This window comes from Phaseolus vulgaris, chromosome 5 (assembly GCF_000499845.2).
Source record: "Phaseolus vulgaris cultivar G19833 chromosome 5, P. vulgaris v2.0, whole genome shotgun sequence".
Taxonomy (NCBI): domain Eukaryota; kingdom Viridiplantae; phylum Streptophyta; class Magnoliopsida; order Fabales; family Fabaceae; genus Phaseolus; species Phaseolus vulgaris.
Window position 1 is genome coordinate 24,841,696 of NC_023755.2, and position 16,274 is coordinate 24,857,969.

Consider the following 16,274-nt stretch of genomic DNA (forward strand, 5'->3'; position numbering starts at 1 on the left):
ATGTTTTTTTGTTGGAGTCTTTGGAGCTTGTCCATCAACTCCCTATGGTAGTAGGAAGGTATGTGTCGGCGTCTTAGGGCTCCCTTAAGGTCATTCCAATATGTAATGGGAGGTTCCCTATGAAGACGCCTTTCTCTTTCGAGAGAGGTCCACTAATACATGGCGTTCCCTTGGAAGCTAAGGGCGGCTAAGGGTACTTTACGTTCCTCACTTACCCTATGGCAAGCAAAAAGTTGCTCTACCTTCATTTCCCAATCTAGATAGATTTCTACATTTTCTTTTCCATGAAAATGAGGTAGGTCTACTCTAGTTTCCCTTGGCACCTCTTGCTCCCTTTGCCTATTCCTTCTAGAGGGTGGTTGGTAGTAGTCATTAATTCTAAGGCTTCCCTCCCCTAGAGACTCATTACTCCTAGATGCATGAGTATGAGTTTTTTTTTATTTTTGTGATTTTTGTGATTTCTCTTCTTGAGCTTTAGCCATCTCATTGATTTTGTTCTCATTCTCCAATTGTCTAAAAGAAATTAATTGTACCGCTTGTGATACTTCTTTCAAAAGAGTTTTCAAAGATTTTACTTCACTTTCAATAGAATTTGGAGAGTGAGAAGAAGAAGACATGGCTAAAACTTTGTGTATATAGGTGTTTGACCTTGAGAAAGTTTAGGAAAGTTAAAGAAGGTAGTTTTCCAGGTAAGGGAGGTGAGTCACAAAGGACTACTTAAGTACCAAGCCTTTTCCTTGCCAAAAACTATCCCCCAATCCCTTTACACAAAACTTTCTCTTAGTAAAGCACTTAGAACACAAGTAAGTTGAGAAAACAAAACTTGTTTTTCAATGCAAGAAAACAATGTATGCTAACTAATTTGACAAAGCTAGTCGGTTTAACACAAGATAAGCATGCAAAGCGTCACTACTAAGCAAAAAGAAAGACAATCACCAACAATTAACAATTGCTAATTAAGAATTCTATACTAGTCGGCCCTAGGTGAGGCTTCTTGGACACTTTGAGCCCTTGAAGACACACTCACCGTCTAAAACGTAATTAAGAGGTAATTAACACAAATTAAGTTGCAAGGAAAATAAGAAAACTCCCTTTGTTGATCCTCTTTTTGCTAAATGCACTTCCTTGTTGTCTTTGCTTGTTGGCCCTCCAAGTTTTTGTAGTGTTTTTCAAGAAAGCTTGTTTCGGCCTTGGCTTTGTTTTCCCTTAGAATGAAGGTTTTAATTCTCCAATTCCAGCACCTATCAAAAGACTAGACCTTACCCAAGTCTAGTTTCCATTCAATTAAGCACCAAAGGAGAAAATAAATTTCAGCACCAAATTAGAGGTCAAAGAACAAAAGCAAGAAACAATTTAATTGAATAAAACAGTACCACCAAAAGGAGTTAGATTATGACAACTAGAAAGAGGTTCAAGAAATATTAAGCAAGCAAATAAAAGGTACCAAAATAAAGGTAGGCACACAAAAGAATCCTAAGAATGGCACTAGATTTAGATGACCAAATAAAAAAAACAGCACCACTGGAAAATGTTGTGGGTCAGAAACGTGTTTTTCCCCAATTTATGCTGAGCTGTGTTTTTAAGATATGATTCTGAAATTTGATATGCAAGATATTCAAGATCTTAGCTAAAATCTGGCTTTGGAATCACTCAAAACGCATGCACCAATTGTTTTTAATAAATTTTGCAATTTTGGTGTTTAGTTACGCCAACTGTAGCACCTCAGATTTGCACACTGATTTTAAAGATTTATCATTTTTTTTTGTTGCTTCTTTTGGACTAATTCTTTTTTTGTCCTTTCTATAACACTTCAAACTTGCAAATTCCAGAGAATCAAAATTTTCCTATGAGTGTAAATATTTTTCTGGATCAAAACAGTCAGCACAGAAAATCTGAAATAGGGGATTCTGAAAACTGGAAACAAAAACAGCAAGATACCAAAGTTTAGACACAATGGAAATTTGTGAAATAGAATTGTGTAGGATATAAACACAATATGAACTCAAACTAAAATTAAAAAGGCACCAAAAGATCAAAGAACAGCAGATTCAAGCAATTAAAGAGACCCAAAATCAAGAAACAATCAAGCCAAATAAAAGGACTACTATGAATTGTTGACAAAATGGATGAACATGACTTGACAAAACATATAAGATTCAGAAATTAAAGACTCAAAAGCATAATAGGAACCAAATAATGAAAGCAATAAAGACTCAAAAGCCTAAAAGAAAATAGCAACTCAAAGGTGTATGGAATCCTATCACAATTTGCACAAGAACTTGTTCAAGATCAATTGAACAAGAGTGCTTCGGTTGGATCTTCCACAAAGCACACCAAACAAAATAAAATGTAAAAAAACAACAAGACAATTATGGAAAATAAGATGAACAACATGAAAGTAAAGAAGAACTAAAAATGAAAGACCAAAAGCAACTCATCTTGAAGAACCATAGGTCATGATACCAAATGATGGCATTTCATGAAGGTCTTCTTGAATCATGTGAGAAAAAGTGGTGCGGAAGCTATGAAGGTGTGTGAGCAAGATCCTCCTAAGAGTGGTGTTGATCTTGAAGGTGCATGATGTGTATGAAGTTAGGGAGGTTCGGCCAACCCAAGGAGAGGTGAAGGAGATGAAGTTTAGAGCCTAGAATTCTAGGGAGAAGCAAAGCTTGGCACAAAATGGCAGCATAACTTTACTCACAATAAACTTGCAAATACAAGGTGTAGGCCTCCCTATTTATAAGCTACTTGGCCGTAAGTTTTAAGCTAATGCCTAATGAAATGAAAACCAAATTAAATGCAATTCACAAAGTCATGTGCCATGTGCTCATGACCGGCCACACCTAGAGAGTTTCTAGAATGTTTCACTCAAATGTGCTTTCTACACTACTCTAATTACTAAGCACCCCTAATGGGCCTTTATGCAACATGTACAAAGCTTTCTCCCTTCCATCCGTGGCTTCACTCAATTGGGCTTGAATATGCTTAGCCATTGACCTTGTGATAGGTCCTAGACGGTCTAGGTCTCCTCCTAGACGCTCCATGGGTAGCCTTTCCCCTTCACGTCCTAGACGCTCCATCCTTCTAGCTAGACGCTCATCATGGTCTAGACGCTCTTCATGGTCTAGTGTTGGGCTTTGGCTTTCATGGTTAGATGTGCTTGGCCCTCTTCCATTAGCTGAGCTCTTCATTCCTGGCCTGAGAGGCAACTAGGTCCTCATGCATCTTTGCCTGCTCTACGCGCGAGGCCTCCACGTTCGCCTGCAGTGCACGCATGATCTCCATCATCTGCGCCATGGTCATGGCGCCTTCAGCAGCAACTGGCACAACTGGACTTGAACGGTTGCTTCTCATCTTTCTCATGAAAACTCAGCAAACCAAAGCTCGACGAACAAAACCTTCACCAGCGAAATGATCGATCCAGCAATCAACCGGTCAAAACTTCGTAAACTCCAAAGAACTTCCAAGAACGCAATCACAACAACAAGAGCCTCCACAGAAACTTGAAATCTTAGCACGAACCTACCACTTCTCCGCCAAAACTTCTGATTCACCGGTCAAAAATCCGAATGAACGGTAAAGCTTCGATCTCACCGATTGAAACCCGTGCAAACGGTGAAAAACTCCACCTCGCCGAACAAGAACTCAAACAAGCGGGGAAAAACCTCAAATTCACCGAACAAAACCCGAACGAACGGTGGAAAACACGAATTTACCGAACAAAGCTTGAATGAACGGCGGAAAATGGTTGCACCAGCACACAACCACACAGAAACTGCAGAAACTCCAAGAACTCACGTTGTGGATGGGGACAGGTTTTACACAGCCCCACGGTGGGCGCCTGATGATCCTGCTTGTTGACCAGAACGCAAGAGCCTTGCCTCGTCGAATCTGGATCGACTTTGCACCGTGGTAGCTTCCGTCCTTCGCCTCGATTCGCCTCAAGAACCTGCAAAAGACTGAACGGCGCCGCTGCGGCCGATCACGCTCCGACGCCCAAGTCAGCGACTGAACCGCCAAAATACTAAGAGAAAACTAAGAACTTCAGTTACCGTGCAATATTCTCTCTCGGCGTATTCAAGTTCTCGCAAGCGTAAAAGAAGTATTCTAAAACGCGCGTACCTCAGAAGTTCGTTAGGATTCCTTATATACCTGTGCATTTTCTCTCTCCTGACAGTTACACATCTGGACACGTGGCTCGCATCCAGCTGTACACGTGTCACCATCTGGAGCATCCTTGACTTGAGCGTCACCTCTTACTCTTCAGGCTTTCGGCTAAGTTACTTATGCAGGAAGCAACTCAGCGTATAACTGCCTTGAAGCGTGATCTCTTATGCGTGGCGAGTACGGGTGTCATCATACACACCTTCCCTGTGGTCTCGCCGGCCGCCATCATGATCTACTTCACTTGCTTCATCGTGCATGCTCGGGTAAGCTGTTCCCCGACCTCAACCTCTGGCTAGCTAGGGAATGGTCATCTGACGACTTCATCCTCTGCTTCGAAAGCCCGGAACAAGCTTTCCTGATCCTTCGGCGATGTCCTCCTTTCGGCGATCTCTGATCACTTGGTCTTCTAGGTTCACATCCGGCGACTACATCACAAACCTGGTGACCGCCGGTTTAGGTCACAACCCATGAATGAGAGTACACAAGAGTAAGGTACGCTTTTATCAATTACATCATACACTTTCAATATAGAGTACTTACTTGATTGTCACAGAACCTTCTGCAGGTTAATTCTCGACTGAGCACCAAAAAGTTGAAGAGTTGAAGAGTTGAAGTGATGGAAAAACGATCTTCTTCTAGTAATGATCTTTGTAATTTCTTCTTTGGATGAATGATGAAGGAGATATGATGAGCGGAAGCATTAAAGAAACTCAAGAGGAGTTTCCATGGATTGAAGTGGAGTAGGAATTTGTGAGAGTGAGAGGTGAGGCCAACTCACTAGGAAAGAGTCTAGGCTAAGTCTTGAAGGAGACTAACCTAGGAAGAACTTAAGAACAAGTAGAATGGCCAAAATTAGGCAGCATTTCATTACTAATTCAAAGTTAAAGAAATACATGTACAAGAGACTCCTATTTATAGGATAAAGTCTCTCAAAAACTCTCAAATGAGAGTGTGACAAGTGTCACCACCTTATTGGTGCAAATCCTCTCCATTAAGGAGAAGACATGTGGAGACTCATGCCTTCCTTGCCTACATTTCTATTTGCACCCCTCTTTTACTATTTTACACATTACTTTGTTTTCTATTTACATCTTTCTCTACTTTGGCCCAAAATACAAGGACCAAAACTTCCTAACTACTCTATACAATTTTTACAAGGCTAAGAAGAAGAAAAAGACTTTACAAACTCTTTATTAAAGCTCGATCTTCATCTATCTTCTTGGCCAAAAGTTTTGAGGCTGGACGGTTTCCATCATCCCCTCCCTCTTGAAAAGGATCTGTCCTCAGATCTGAATGATGCTCAATGACAGCAACCTCTGTTTATTTGATGTTTTCCTCCTAGGTCAAATGTCAATCTACAATAAACATCAAACAAACATGAGATAAATTTCTTTTTTAAAAGAAAATTAAAACAAAAGAAAACTAAACAAAAATAAGGCCCTTTATCTTTAAATTTCTTTTTAAAGAAAAACATAAGGCCCCTTTCAAAAGTATTTTTGTTCACTTTGTGTTGTTTATTGCCCAAGCTAGGCAACAACATCACAAAGTTTGGTTTTTGAGATTTTTGTAAAGAAGAATGAACATTATATAATTGAAAAGAAGAGTTCAAAGTATTGCAATCCCCCTTTAAGGATTCTTTCTCATCCTTTGAGGGAGTGTCATAAAAGGTTCTTCTTCTTCGTGGGTTTCCTCTTCTTCCTTTTCAATCAAACATTCTTCTGGTTCAGCTCCAAACATAGATTTTTCTTCAAGCACATCCTCACAAGGGTTTTCTAGAGAAGATAAAATGTTATCAATATATGATTCAACTCCAGAAAAAGAGTTTTTTATACTTTCTTTTTCTATCATCACTTTTTCTCTCTTTTCTTTCTCTTCTCTATCTTTCCTTTCGTTGTCCTCTCTCTCCCTTTTCTCCTTCTCTTCTTTCTTTCTGACAAGAGCTTGGAATTTTTCTCTAAACTCCTTTTCTCTTCTAACATATTCTTTTTCTCTGTATATAAAATTTCTTCCTTTTTCTACAAGCTCTTTCATTTCTTCTCTAAGCTTTTTCTTTTTCACATATGAAGGTGGAACAAACTTTCTTCTCATACACATCTTCAATTCATCCCAATTCAATATTTCTGATTTTCTACCAATTCTAACATCAGCTTCCCTTTGTATCCACCAAGACCTAGCATATTCTTCAAAACTTAGGGTAGCCATGGAAAATTTTCTAAATTCATCCAATTGATGTTTTTCAAAGATTTGATCAACTTTTGTTTCCCATTCTAAATATGCTTCAACATTTTTATTTCCATCAAAGTAAGGAATGTATATTTCAGGCTCTGTAGAATAATATAAACTTCTAGGCTCAAAACGCATCCCTTCCTTTTTTTGATAATGAGGATTATAAATCTTTCTACTATGACAAGAAGTATACATAGACATATTAAGCTTTGTATTTAAAAGATTTTTCACAAGAAGGAAAGTGAGTTTAGCACACAAGGTAAATTCCCAGGAAAGAGAGGTGGGTCACAATGGACACTCTTAAGTACCAAGTCTTTCCTAGCCAGAACTTATCCCAATGCACTTCACAAATCTCCTTCCAATGAAAACTTCTTCAACCCAAACAAAGAGTTTTCTAAAGAAAGAAACTAAAAGAAAGCTTTTAAAAACTAAGAATTTAAATTGCAAAAATTTAAACTAGACGACTCCTAATGGTGAGGCTTGTTGGCACTTGTGAACCTTCAAGACACACTCACCGTCTAAAGCGTGTATCTAATAAGAAAATTAAAGAAAACTTGTAGGAGATGGAAGAACACCAAAGGCTCTTCCAAGACACCTAAAGTAAAGATAATGGCCAAATTACAAAACAATTGAAATCACACAAAATTTAAAAAAAAAATAATCTTCAATGTTTTCTTCTCTTCTCTCACAAGTGTTTCTCTCCAAGCCTTTACTTGTTTGTCCTCCAAAGGTGAGTACCCCTTACAAAGTCCTTTGCCTTCTCTTAGGATGCTACCTAGAAGTTAGCTCAATTCTCACAAAGAACAAATTCAAGGTATATTCCACTTCAAGAGGTCAATAATAAAAGCAATAAAAGCTCAATTTGAAGAGTGAAACTCAAAGGAGATTAGAGATGACAAACACAAAGATTATCCATAAAATCAAGACAAGCAAGAAATTAAAGGTTTTCAAGAAAGTAGGCACTCAAAAGAAGCACCTAAAGATTGGCACTAGAATTGGATTACAAAAAGAAAAACAAAGAATGATGAAAATTCTTAGTAGACCATGAAATCCAAAATGTTGCTGCCCAATGTAGCTTGGTCCAAAGAACTCAATTCTCGCAGGTCCGCGCAAAGGAACTCCAATTGCCAAATTTCTCACCAAAATTTACGCTCCCTCATTATTCAACAAATTGCATTTAACTTTAAAGAATGGGTCCCACCGTGTGATTGCAAATTCCAGTAGCTGCCAATACACACTTCTAATTACTCAACATATAACTATTTTTTGTTAGTTAAAAGCACCCACAATCACGCTTTCACCAATTCAACAATTTTCAAATTTGCTTTCACTGATTCTACTTTAATTTCTTCAATTAATTGCACACCTTGCTAGTACTTGATTCACCTGCACCTTCGGCACACCATTCTCATCAAATTCTTCAAATTTACGGACCCCACAATTCACTGCATCAGCTTCAATCAATTTGTAATTCACAAATTGAATTCAAATGTAGACATACTTTTTTTTTTATTTAAAATCTGCACCAAAATGATCAACAATTTCAAGCAATCAAATCTGAATCAGAACAGCTAGTATGAAGACCTACGATTGTCAATTGCAATTTTAAAATTCACCAACAGCTTCACTTTGCCAATTTCACAAGCTAAACCGGAAAATTCTGCATCAAGACTTGCACCAGTAAAATTCTTGCTTCAACAAAATTGAACCAATTTAGTTTACGCACTTTGCTTTCTCTATCTCACTTTTCTTGCATTCAATGAGGCAATTTTAATTAAATCTCTGGATCAATACACCAACCAATTATGCACCGGAATTTTACTCAATTAAGCATTGCATTGTAAACACCAATTATGAACCAAATGATGCAAACAATTCAAGTCATCATACTACATCACAACATCGTGATCAATTCATAAACAGTTTCAATGCACAAAATTATACCACCAAATTACACTAATCAAAAGATTAAAATTGTGCAGCTGCGAACTATTCAACAATATACACCAATTATGTGCAGGATTTTGTACCAAAATAGCCAAACCATAAAACTTCTGCACCCAAATCTACATCAAAACAATTACTACACTGTTAAATCAATTGCCAATAACTTGTTTATGTTGAATTAGTTGTTGGTCCAATTGAATCACCACAGGAAATCCTTCAATCCAGTATAGAACACCAAGTGTTTGATGGAATGCCTATTCCAACTACTCAACACAAACTACACTGAATCAAAATTACACCGTCTCAGATCAACCACTCCACTACTCAACTTCTCTTATTTCGAAGATTAACAGAACAGAACAATTGTAATTAAAATTGCACGTAAATGTAATTGAACGCACCTCTTCAATTCACAGAAACTGAATGCCACTGGACTTTGCTACACCTTCAACTCACACAATTCTAATTCATGCTTATTGAACAAACACCTTGGCTGCAATGAATCAATTCATACGAAACACTACAGTTCCTTTTTGGTTAGTGCTCGCTGAATCTCAAATTCTCCAGCAAATCGCTTCAAATCGATCGTCTTCTCCGTTAACCGGTTTCGCCGGAAAATTGAAACTCCTCTGTTACTGATTCTTCCAGCAACGCACCAAATCTCAAGCAAATTCTGATTTCGGCGGTTCAAATCTCCTTACCGCAATATCTCATTCAGTGTTCTCCAATCACTTGATTTAAAAATCGTTCCAGAGAATGAAGAATGTAGATGAAAACGCACCGGAAACTCACAGTTTCAACGATTTAGGTCGCCGGAAAACACAACTCCTCGCTGATTTAGGTCACTGGAAACCGCAAAAACCTCTGTCCACTGATTATGTTCGCCGGAAGCCGCAAAACCTCCTTACACCAATTTCGTTTGCCAAAAACCGCAAAACACCTCCGTTCGTGATTCCTCCAACACCACACCGCTTCAATTAGATTTCACACCGAACAAATTCTTCGTCAAACTTATGTTTCTCACCTTCGCACCAAACTCAGCTCACACGTTTTTAAAATCACATCAAGAATGAAGAACAAGATGAACGGATTGAAAACGCATATGAACGTGAACGTGAACGTGCAACAGATTTTCGTGAAATTTTGACAATACAAACGGATTCAGAACTGCTATTCGCACCACAGATCCAATGAGATCTCACAAACAAGTCCAAACTACTCTTCACACCTGGAAATTTCTTTTAGAACCACGAACAATTTTCGGAAAATTTTTCGAGAATTTTCGAAAATGAATTTTGAGAGAGTAATAATGGAAACCTAACTCAAAGAAAATTGCTAATGATCTAGTAGCAATTTATGAACTCAAAAATGAAAATCAAAAGCACTCAAGAGCTCTAATCTATGAAGAAATTTGAAAAAAAAAACTTCAAAAAGTTCAACTAATGGAGTTTATGACAAATTTTGACTAAACATGACTCTAGACAAAACATATATGATTATAAAATCAAAATGACTCAATTATATGAAAATTTCACCGAACAAATTTGAAGAAAACTCAAAAAATTCAAAAGCACACATGAACATGAACACAAGAACACCTAAAAGCACATACATGAAGGTTCAAGTAAGAACAATTAATTTGAACCGAACAAAAAGACAAAAAAACACAAAATCAATCGGTAAACATTCAAGACAATCAAGAACATTATGAACAACACGGAATTTAGAAAAAAATAGAAGAAGATCTTACAACCATAGCTCTGAATACCAAATGATGGAAAAACGATCTTCTTCTAGTAATGATCTTTGTAATTTCTTCTTTGGATGAATGATGAAGGAGATATGATGAGCGGAAGCATTAAAGAAACTCAAGAGGAGTTTCCATGGATTGAAGTGGAGTAGGAATTTGTGAGAGTGAGAGGTGAGGCCAACTCACTAGGAAAGAGTCTAGGCTAAGTCTTGAAGGAGACTAACCTAGGAAGAACTTAAGAACAAGTAGAATGGCCAAAATTAGGCAGCATTTCATTACTAATTCAAAGTTAAAGAAATACATGTACAAGAGACTCCTATTTATAGGATAAAGTCTCTCAAAAACTCTCAAATGAGAGTGTGACAAGTGTCACCACCTTATTGGTGCAAATCCTCTCCATTAAGGAGAAGACATGTGGAGACTCATGCCTTCCTTGCCTACATTTCTATTTGCACCCCTCTTTTACTATTTTACACATTACTTTGTTTTCTATTTACATCTTTCTCTACTTTGGCCCAAAATACAAGGACCAAAACTTCCTAACTACTCTATACAATTTTTACAAGGCTAAGAAGAAGAAAAAGACTTTACAAACTCTTTATTAAAGCTCGATCTTCATCTATCTTCTTGGCCAAAAGTTTTGAGGCTGGACGGTTTCCATCATGAAGTGTTGAGAAGCACAAAAGGAGTGAAGGAGGAACGATTGAGAGCTAGAAAGCGAATACAAAAAGGGCGAAGGAGGAGCGACCGAGAAATCTAAGACAATTGTTACTACCAGTCCCAGTTCCACGTACTATCTAGGCCCTTTTAGTTTATACAAGTACAAATATTACTATGATCTTCCTCCAAAAGTCAGATAGTTTATGTTCTCCTCCTTCGTTCTTTTTCATTTCATTTGTTAGTTGAAATATTTTTTCATAAATAATTTTTTAAAAGAAAATTTATACAAACTAGAATTAATTTACGTATGAGCTAACTTATAAAGGTCTTTTAATTTTAGAAAAAATAATTTTATTATTTATTTATTTTAGAAGTGTTTATTGAAAAAATTATAACGAAGTTGCCATTTATACAAAGTTTGAGTTGGTATACCTATGAGTAAAAGAGAAGTGAAGATTACTAATTTCATTTCCGTTCATGCTATTTATGTGGTTTTCATTTTTTCTAAACTAAATATAATTTTCAGAGATAAAGTTAATTATCATTATATTTCATTCATTTTTCTAAAAAAGTATTTTTAAATACAAACTAATTTTAGATAAAAATATAATAATTAGTTAATATATTGATTAAATTAGATATTATTTTAAAGATAATTTTTTTAATATCTAAAGTAGTTTCTATTATTAATAAATCACTAATTTATAAATTCATATTTAATTAGTTACCAAATTTATAACTACCAACTACTTTAAATTATAAAGTTGGTAGCTAAAACATTGATAACTAATTAGATATAAATTATCGAGTCTTTAAGTAGGGTTATGGCTAGAAGAATGGAAAAAGAAGAGGAGTTCAAAAAACTTTATTTTTATGGAGAATTAATTTTTAACTTTTCTTCCAAATTTCTTAATCTTATTAAATTGTAAAGAATAGTGTAGGATTTTATTTGGACTTATATTTGGGCCTTTTTTGTGCTTATTTTGGGTCATGTATTGGGCCTATTAGAATAAGAAGTGGAGAGTCTAATTAGGTTACAATTAGGCCTCTTTGAGCCCATTTGCAACCCTAAATCGTCTAGGGGTTTTGGAGAGATTTCTAAGGAGGCATGAACAACAGCTACATAGCAAGGAAAGTATGAAGGGTCAACTGGACAACCAACATGGGAAACATGATTGCCACATGGTTGCACCTCAATGGAGAGAAATCCTCTCCACTCATAAGCCACCACTTGTCTCTCCATAAATGGTGAGGATTTGCTCCCATTATAGAGTGTCATTTGTCAAGCTATGAGTGGAGAGTATTTTCATATATTTGGCACCATTTGGGCTATAAAGAGAGGTGCTCAACCCATGTATTTTCCAACTTTGATTGACTGATGAATTGCTACACAAATTCAACCTCAATTGTCTCTTAGCTCCCTCCTAATTAACACTTTTGTGAGTGTTTTAACAGGGATTCTTTAAGAAGTTTGCCTATATTTTTCCATTTCTTTTCACCTTTCATCCACGGTTCAACTTCAGCCATAAAAGTCACAAACCTACCCCATCTTCTGCAATAAAGAACTATACCAAAAGAAACAATTTTGATAACTAAAATATTGATAACTAATTAGATATTAATTTAAAATTATTTATTAATAATAGAAATTATTTTATATACAAAATTTGTAAATAATATCAAATTTAATAAATATAGTAATTAAATATTTTTTGTCTCTAAAATTAGTGTTTTTTAAGAGTTATTTAAGGATTTTTTTTAAAGCTTTAGAAATTTAATAAATTCTCTTCACTTTAACCAAATATTCAAACTAATTAAAAATTAGGTGAAAGATAAATGTATAAATCACTATATATTTAGATTTTGAAAATAACAGTTCAATATAAAATAAACATTTTAAAAACGAGATACTTAAAAAAAAGTGTGAAGAGTGTATTAATTACTTTTTTTTCTTTTAGTTTTTAATTATTTTATATATGTATAAACATTTATTGTAAACTAAAAATTAAAAATAATATATAAAATATTATAACTATTTCACTCAAATAAAAAAATATTATAGTTGTTGATTTTTATAAAGAAAATCTTAAACGATAAAAAAAATCTGATTACTTTTAAGCATAATTTTACATTATTAAGTTCTATTTAAATGAATTAACATTTTGTTCTAAATAAGAGTATAAGCGACGTTCAACCTAGAACATTTAAGGTGGTGAAGGATAAGTATACCCTTTACCGATGTGTATTAAATGATCCTTTCTGTAGAGTGTTGTCGGGTATATATGGACCAAATTCTATCCTCTTCGCCTACATTATGATTATGTCTTAATTAAGTGATTAAGACTAATTGATTGAGATCCCTTAACTTGTACTATAATATTATGTCGGATATGCAAGTCAGAAAACATCCCATAAATTGTCCACCATCGAACCAGGTCTATGACCTTACATGCCCCCAGCTTCAGACATAGGTTAATGAGATTGTGATGAGTTGAAGCTTGGAAGACGACACATAAATTGTTCACCATCGAGTCACGACCATGACCTTACATGCTCTCCAACATAGGCCATTGAGACTATGGTGAGTTGGTGAGTTGGCACTCATCATCCGATTCTATACGCTTTGTAGGTACCCGTGCTTTAATTTAATGCCCTGTTCCGCGTCTTATCACCTGTCTTTCACCCTTCCTGATGTCCACGTGTCTTATTCTTATTGAAAGGCATTTGAATGTGGCGGTTTCTATAACCACGTGGCTTCTCCTTCTTGTGCTTTACTCTTTACTCCATTGTTGTTACTCCTTTTCCATTTCTCTAGTCACTCTTCAACACCTTTGCGCTACCCCCATTCTTCTCCTCTGCATTCATTCCCCATTTCACTTTTCACCCAACTCCCGCTCCTAGGTACGCACTTGATTATGCTCTACTACTTGCCTTGCCCTGTTGCTTATCATTGCTTGTCATTTGTTCACTCTATTCGTTATTCGTTCATGTTTGTGCTTCACCACTCATTCGTTCTGTTTTGTCATTCATCCATATTGTATTTTTCCTCTTGGGCTTCCCTCAGTGAGGGTGAAAGGTCGAGGAATACTCACCCTGTTTCAATGATCATACAATCTTTTAAAGGCAAATTTGTAAAAGTCCAAAAGTTCGATCGTAACCCAGAACTCTTAGAAGGATTTCCTCTCTACTGTTGATCACATCCTCAATGTCAACCATCTTACTCTCTTGATGACCTTGACAGTAGTGAACTAAGCGACTGCAAAAAACTTGATGACCTAGGATTGTCTTTGAAACTCTGATACCTTTAAAGCTCGAGTTCCGACCCAATGACTTAAAAGTCTACATTGGTACATACTTCTACCATTTTCCATTGTCTTTGTTACTGCTTTTTGATGTCTCACTATGCTATTTGTTTTCAGAAAACACCATGCTTCTGACCAAAGCTGAGATGGCCTGTCGATCCAGTGGTGCTTTTGCTAAACCCAGCACCAACCTTGTCGCGACAGATTCTAAGCATACTAGCACCATGCCTTTACCAAAAAAGCCCAAGCGAAAGTCGTCCTCCAACCGATGCCATTGACTTAGATGAGCATTCTTCTCATCATCAAGAATCATCAGTTACCCGATCTTTCAAGAAGGGTGACGAAACCTCACCTCTTGAAACTGAAGTCTCCTCTGGCCTGAGTTGTTGACTACTTTTGACTGTATGGCCCAAAAGCTACTGAAGCACGATGCAGAAAAGGTCCAATAGATGGTGAATGAGGTAGAAAGTGTTTGTTCCGAGAACTCACAACTTGAAGCCAAACTAGATGAAATGGCTCGTCACGGGGACGATGCCCTTGGTAAGATTCAGAGAACTATTGAAGACTACGCTCACCACCAAGAAAAGCACCAAGCTACCAACCGAGCCTGAGAAACTACCGAAGCCATGTTGCAAAAACAAATATCTACTTTGGACGATGCATTGGAAACTGCTAAGGATGAAATTTCTTGATCCTTCGTGGAAGGTTTCAACGGTGTCCTCGAAGAAATCAAAGTTATTCAACCAAATCTAGATACCTCGGCATTTGACCCCTTCAAGAATGTTGTTGAAGGGGAAATTGTTGATGAAGAATGATCGTGACCTCGGAATCTCACCTTCCACAAAAAACTCTAAGCATATTAACTTTGATTGTAACCTCTATGTTGGAAACATGCTTTCCATTTGAACATGTATTTATTGTCTCCGCAGTTACTTGTTTACTATTGTCATCCGAATTTGTTTATTTTCTGATTATGTTGCGCCTTGTTATTTGTTCCGCCACAAACTCTTTGTGTGTTCATTTCTAATACTGCAACCCCTACAGACCTGTTATGACACATACTTAAAATGAAAACGATGAACCAACTTTACTTTGAAAGGAATATGAATTATAATGTGTTTGTGTTCGTTCTTACAACAGTTATTTCGAATGCTTAATCACTTTTCTTTCCTACATTGAAAATGAATATGGTAATGGACCGAGCATCTAGCTCGGCACCAAGAAGGGTGAACACCTTCCATGATTTTTAGTGGACCAAGCATCTAGCTCGACACCATGAAGGGTGAACACCCTTCCATGGTTTTTTGGATGGTAGTGGACCGAGCATCTAGTTCGGCACCATGGAGGGTGAACACCCTTCCATGGTTTTTCGGATGGTGATGGACTAAGCCCTACAATAAGACTCACAAAGCAACAATTTCTCTCCATAGTAATGACAAAAAAGGCACATAAATAGTTCATAATATAAATATGTCTCAAAGCATAAAGTAAATGAATTTAAAAACAAAAATCCAAATATTTTAGTTTAACGGTAACAGAATCGTAGGTTGACCACGTTCCATGTTCGTGGAATGCTCCCTCCATCCAAAGTCTCCAAACGATACGCTTCTTTCCCAACTACTTCACATATCCTATAGGGCCCCCTCCATCTTGGTGCTAATTTGCTATCCATATTTGCTTCCCCTACCTTTCTTAAGACGAGACATCCTCCCCTGAACTCCATGGCATGTACTTTACTCAAATGCTTTGTTTCTATTCTTCTTTTTTGAGATGCTACTCGTATTTTTGCTTTGTCTCTTAATTCATCGATAGTATCTAACTGGAAAAGTCTCCCTTCCCCCGACTCTTTTTTTTAGAAGTCCTCCACCCTTTTAGATATCATTTCTATCTAATGGGTATAACACAACATTGCCACCATAAGCTAACCCAAAGGGCGTCTCTTTCGTGGTTGACTGCATTGTAGTATGATATGAACAAATTAATTTAGGCAGAATCTCCACCCACCTGGCCTTAGTTGCTCCCATCTTTTTCTTCAAACCCTATAAAATTACTTTGTTCGTTGCCTCAGCCTGCCCATTAGATTGAGGATGCTCTACCGATGAGAATACCTGTCGGATTCCCAATTCCTCACACATAAGTCTCATCTTCCGATTAGCAAATTGCGTTCCATTGTCTGATATTAACTCCTTAGGTATGCCAAATCTACATATGATTGACTTCCA

The 16,274-nt window shown here is 36.7% G+C and overlaps 2 long non-coding RNA genes across 2 annotated transcripts; one reads left to right on the forward strand and one right to left on the reverse strand.

Annotated features, from left to right (window-relative positions):
- Positions 1 to 6,509: 6,509 nt before the first annotated feature.
- Positions 6,510 to 10,745, reverse strand: LOC137835322 (uncharacterized). Its single transcript, XR_011085073.1, has 2 exons — positions 8,742 to 10,745; positions 6,510 to 7,779 (listed from the first exon to the last, which is right to left on the reverse strand). It is a non-coding gene; the product is annotated as an uncharacterized lncRNA (long non-coding RNA).
- A 2,806-nt stretch (positions 10,746 to 13,551) lies between these two features.
- LOC137834460 (uncharacterized) lies at positions 13,552 to 15,057 on the forward strand. Its single transcript, XR_011084887.1, has 2 exons — positions 13,552 to 14,097; positions 14,170 to 15,057. It is a non-coding gene; the product is annotated as an uncharacterized lncRNA (long non-coding RNA).
- The last annotated feature ends 1,217 nt before the right edge of the window (positions 15,058 to 16,274 follow it).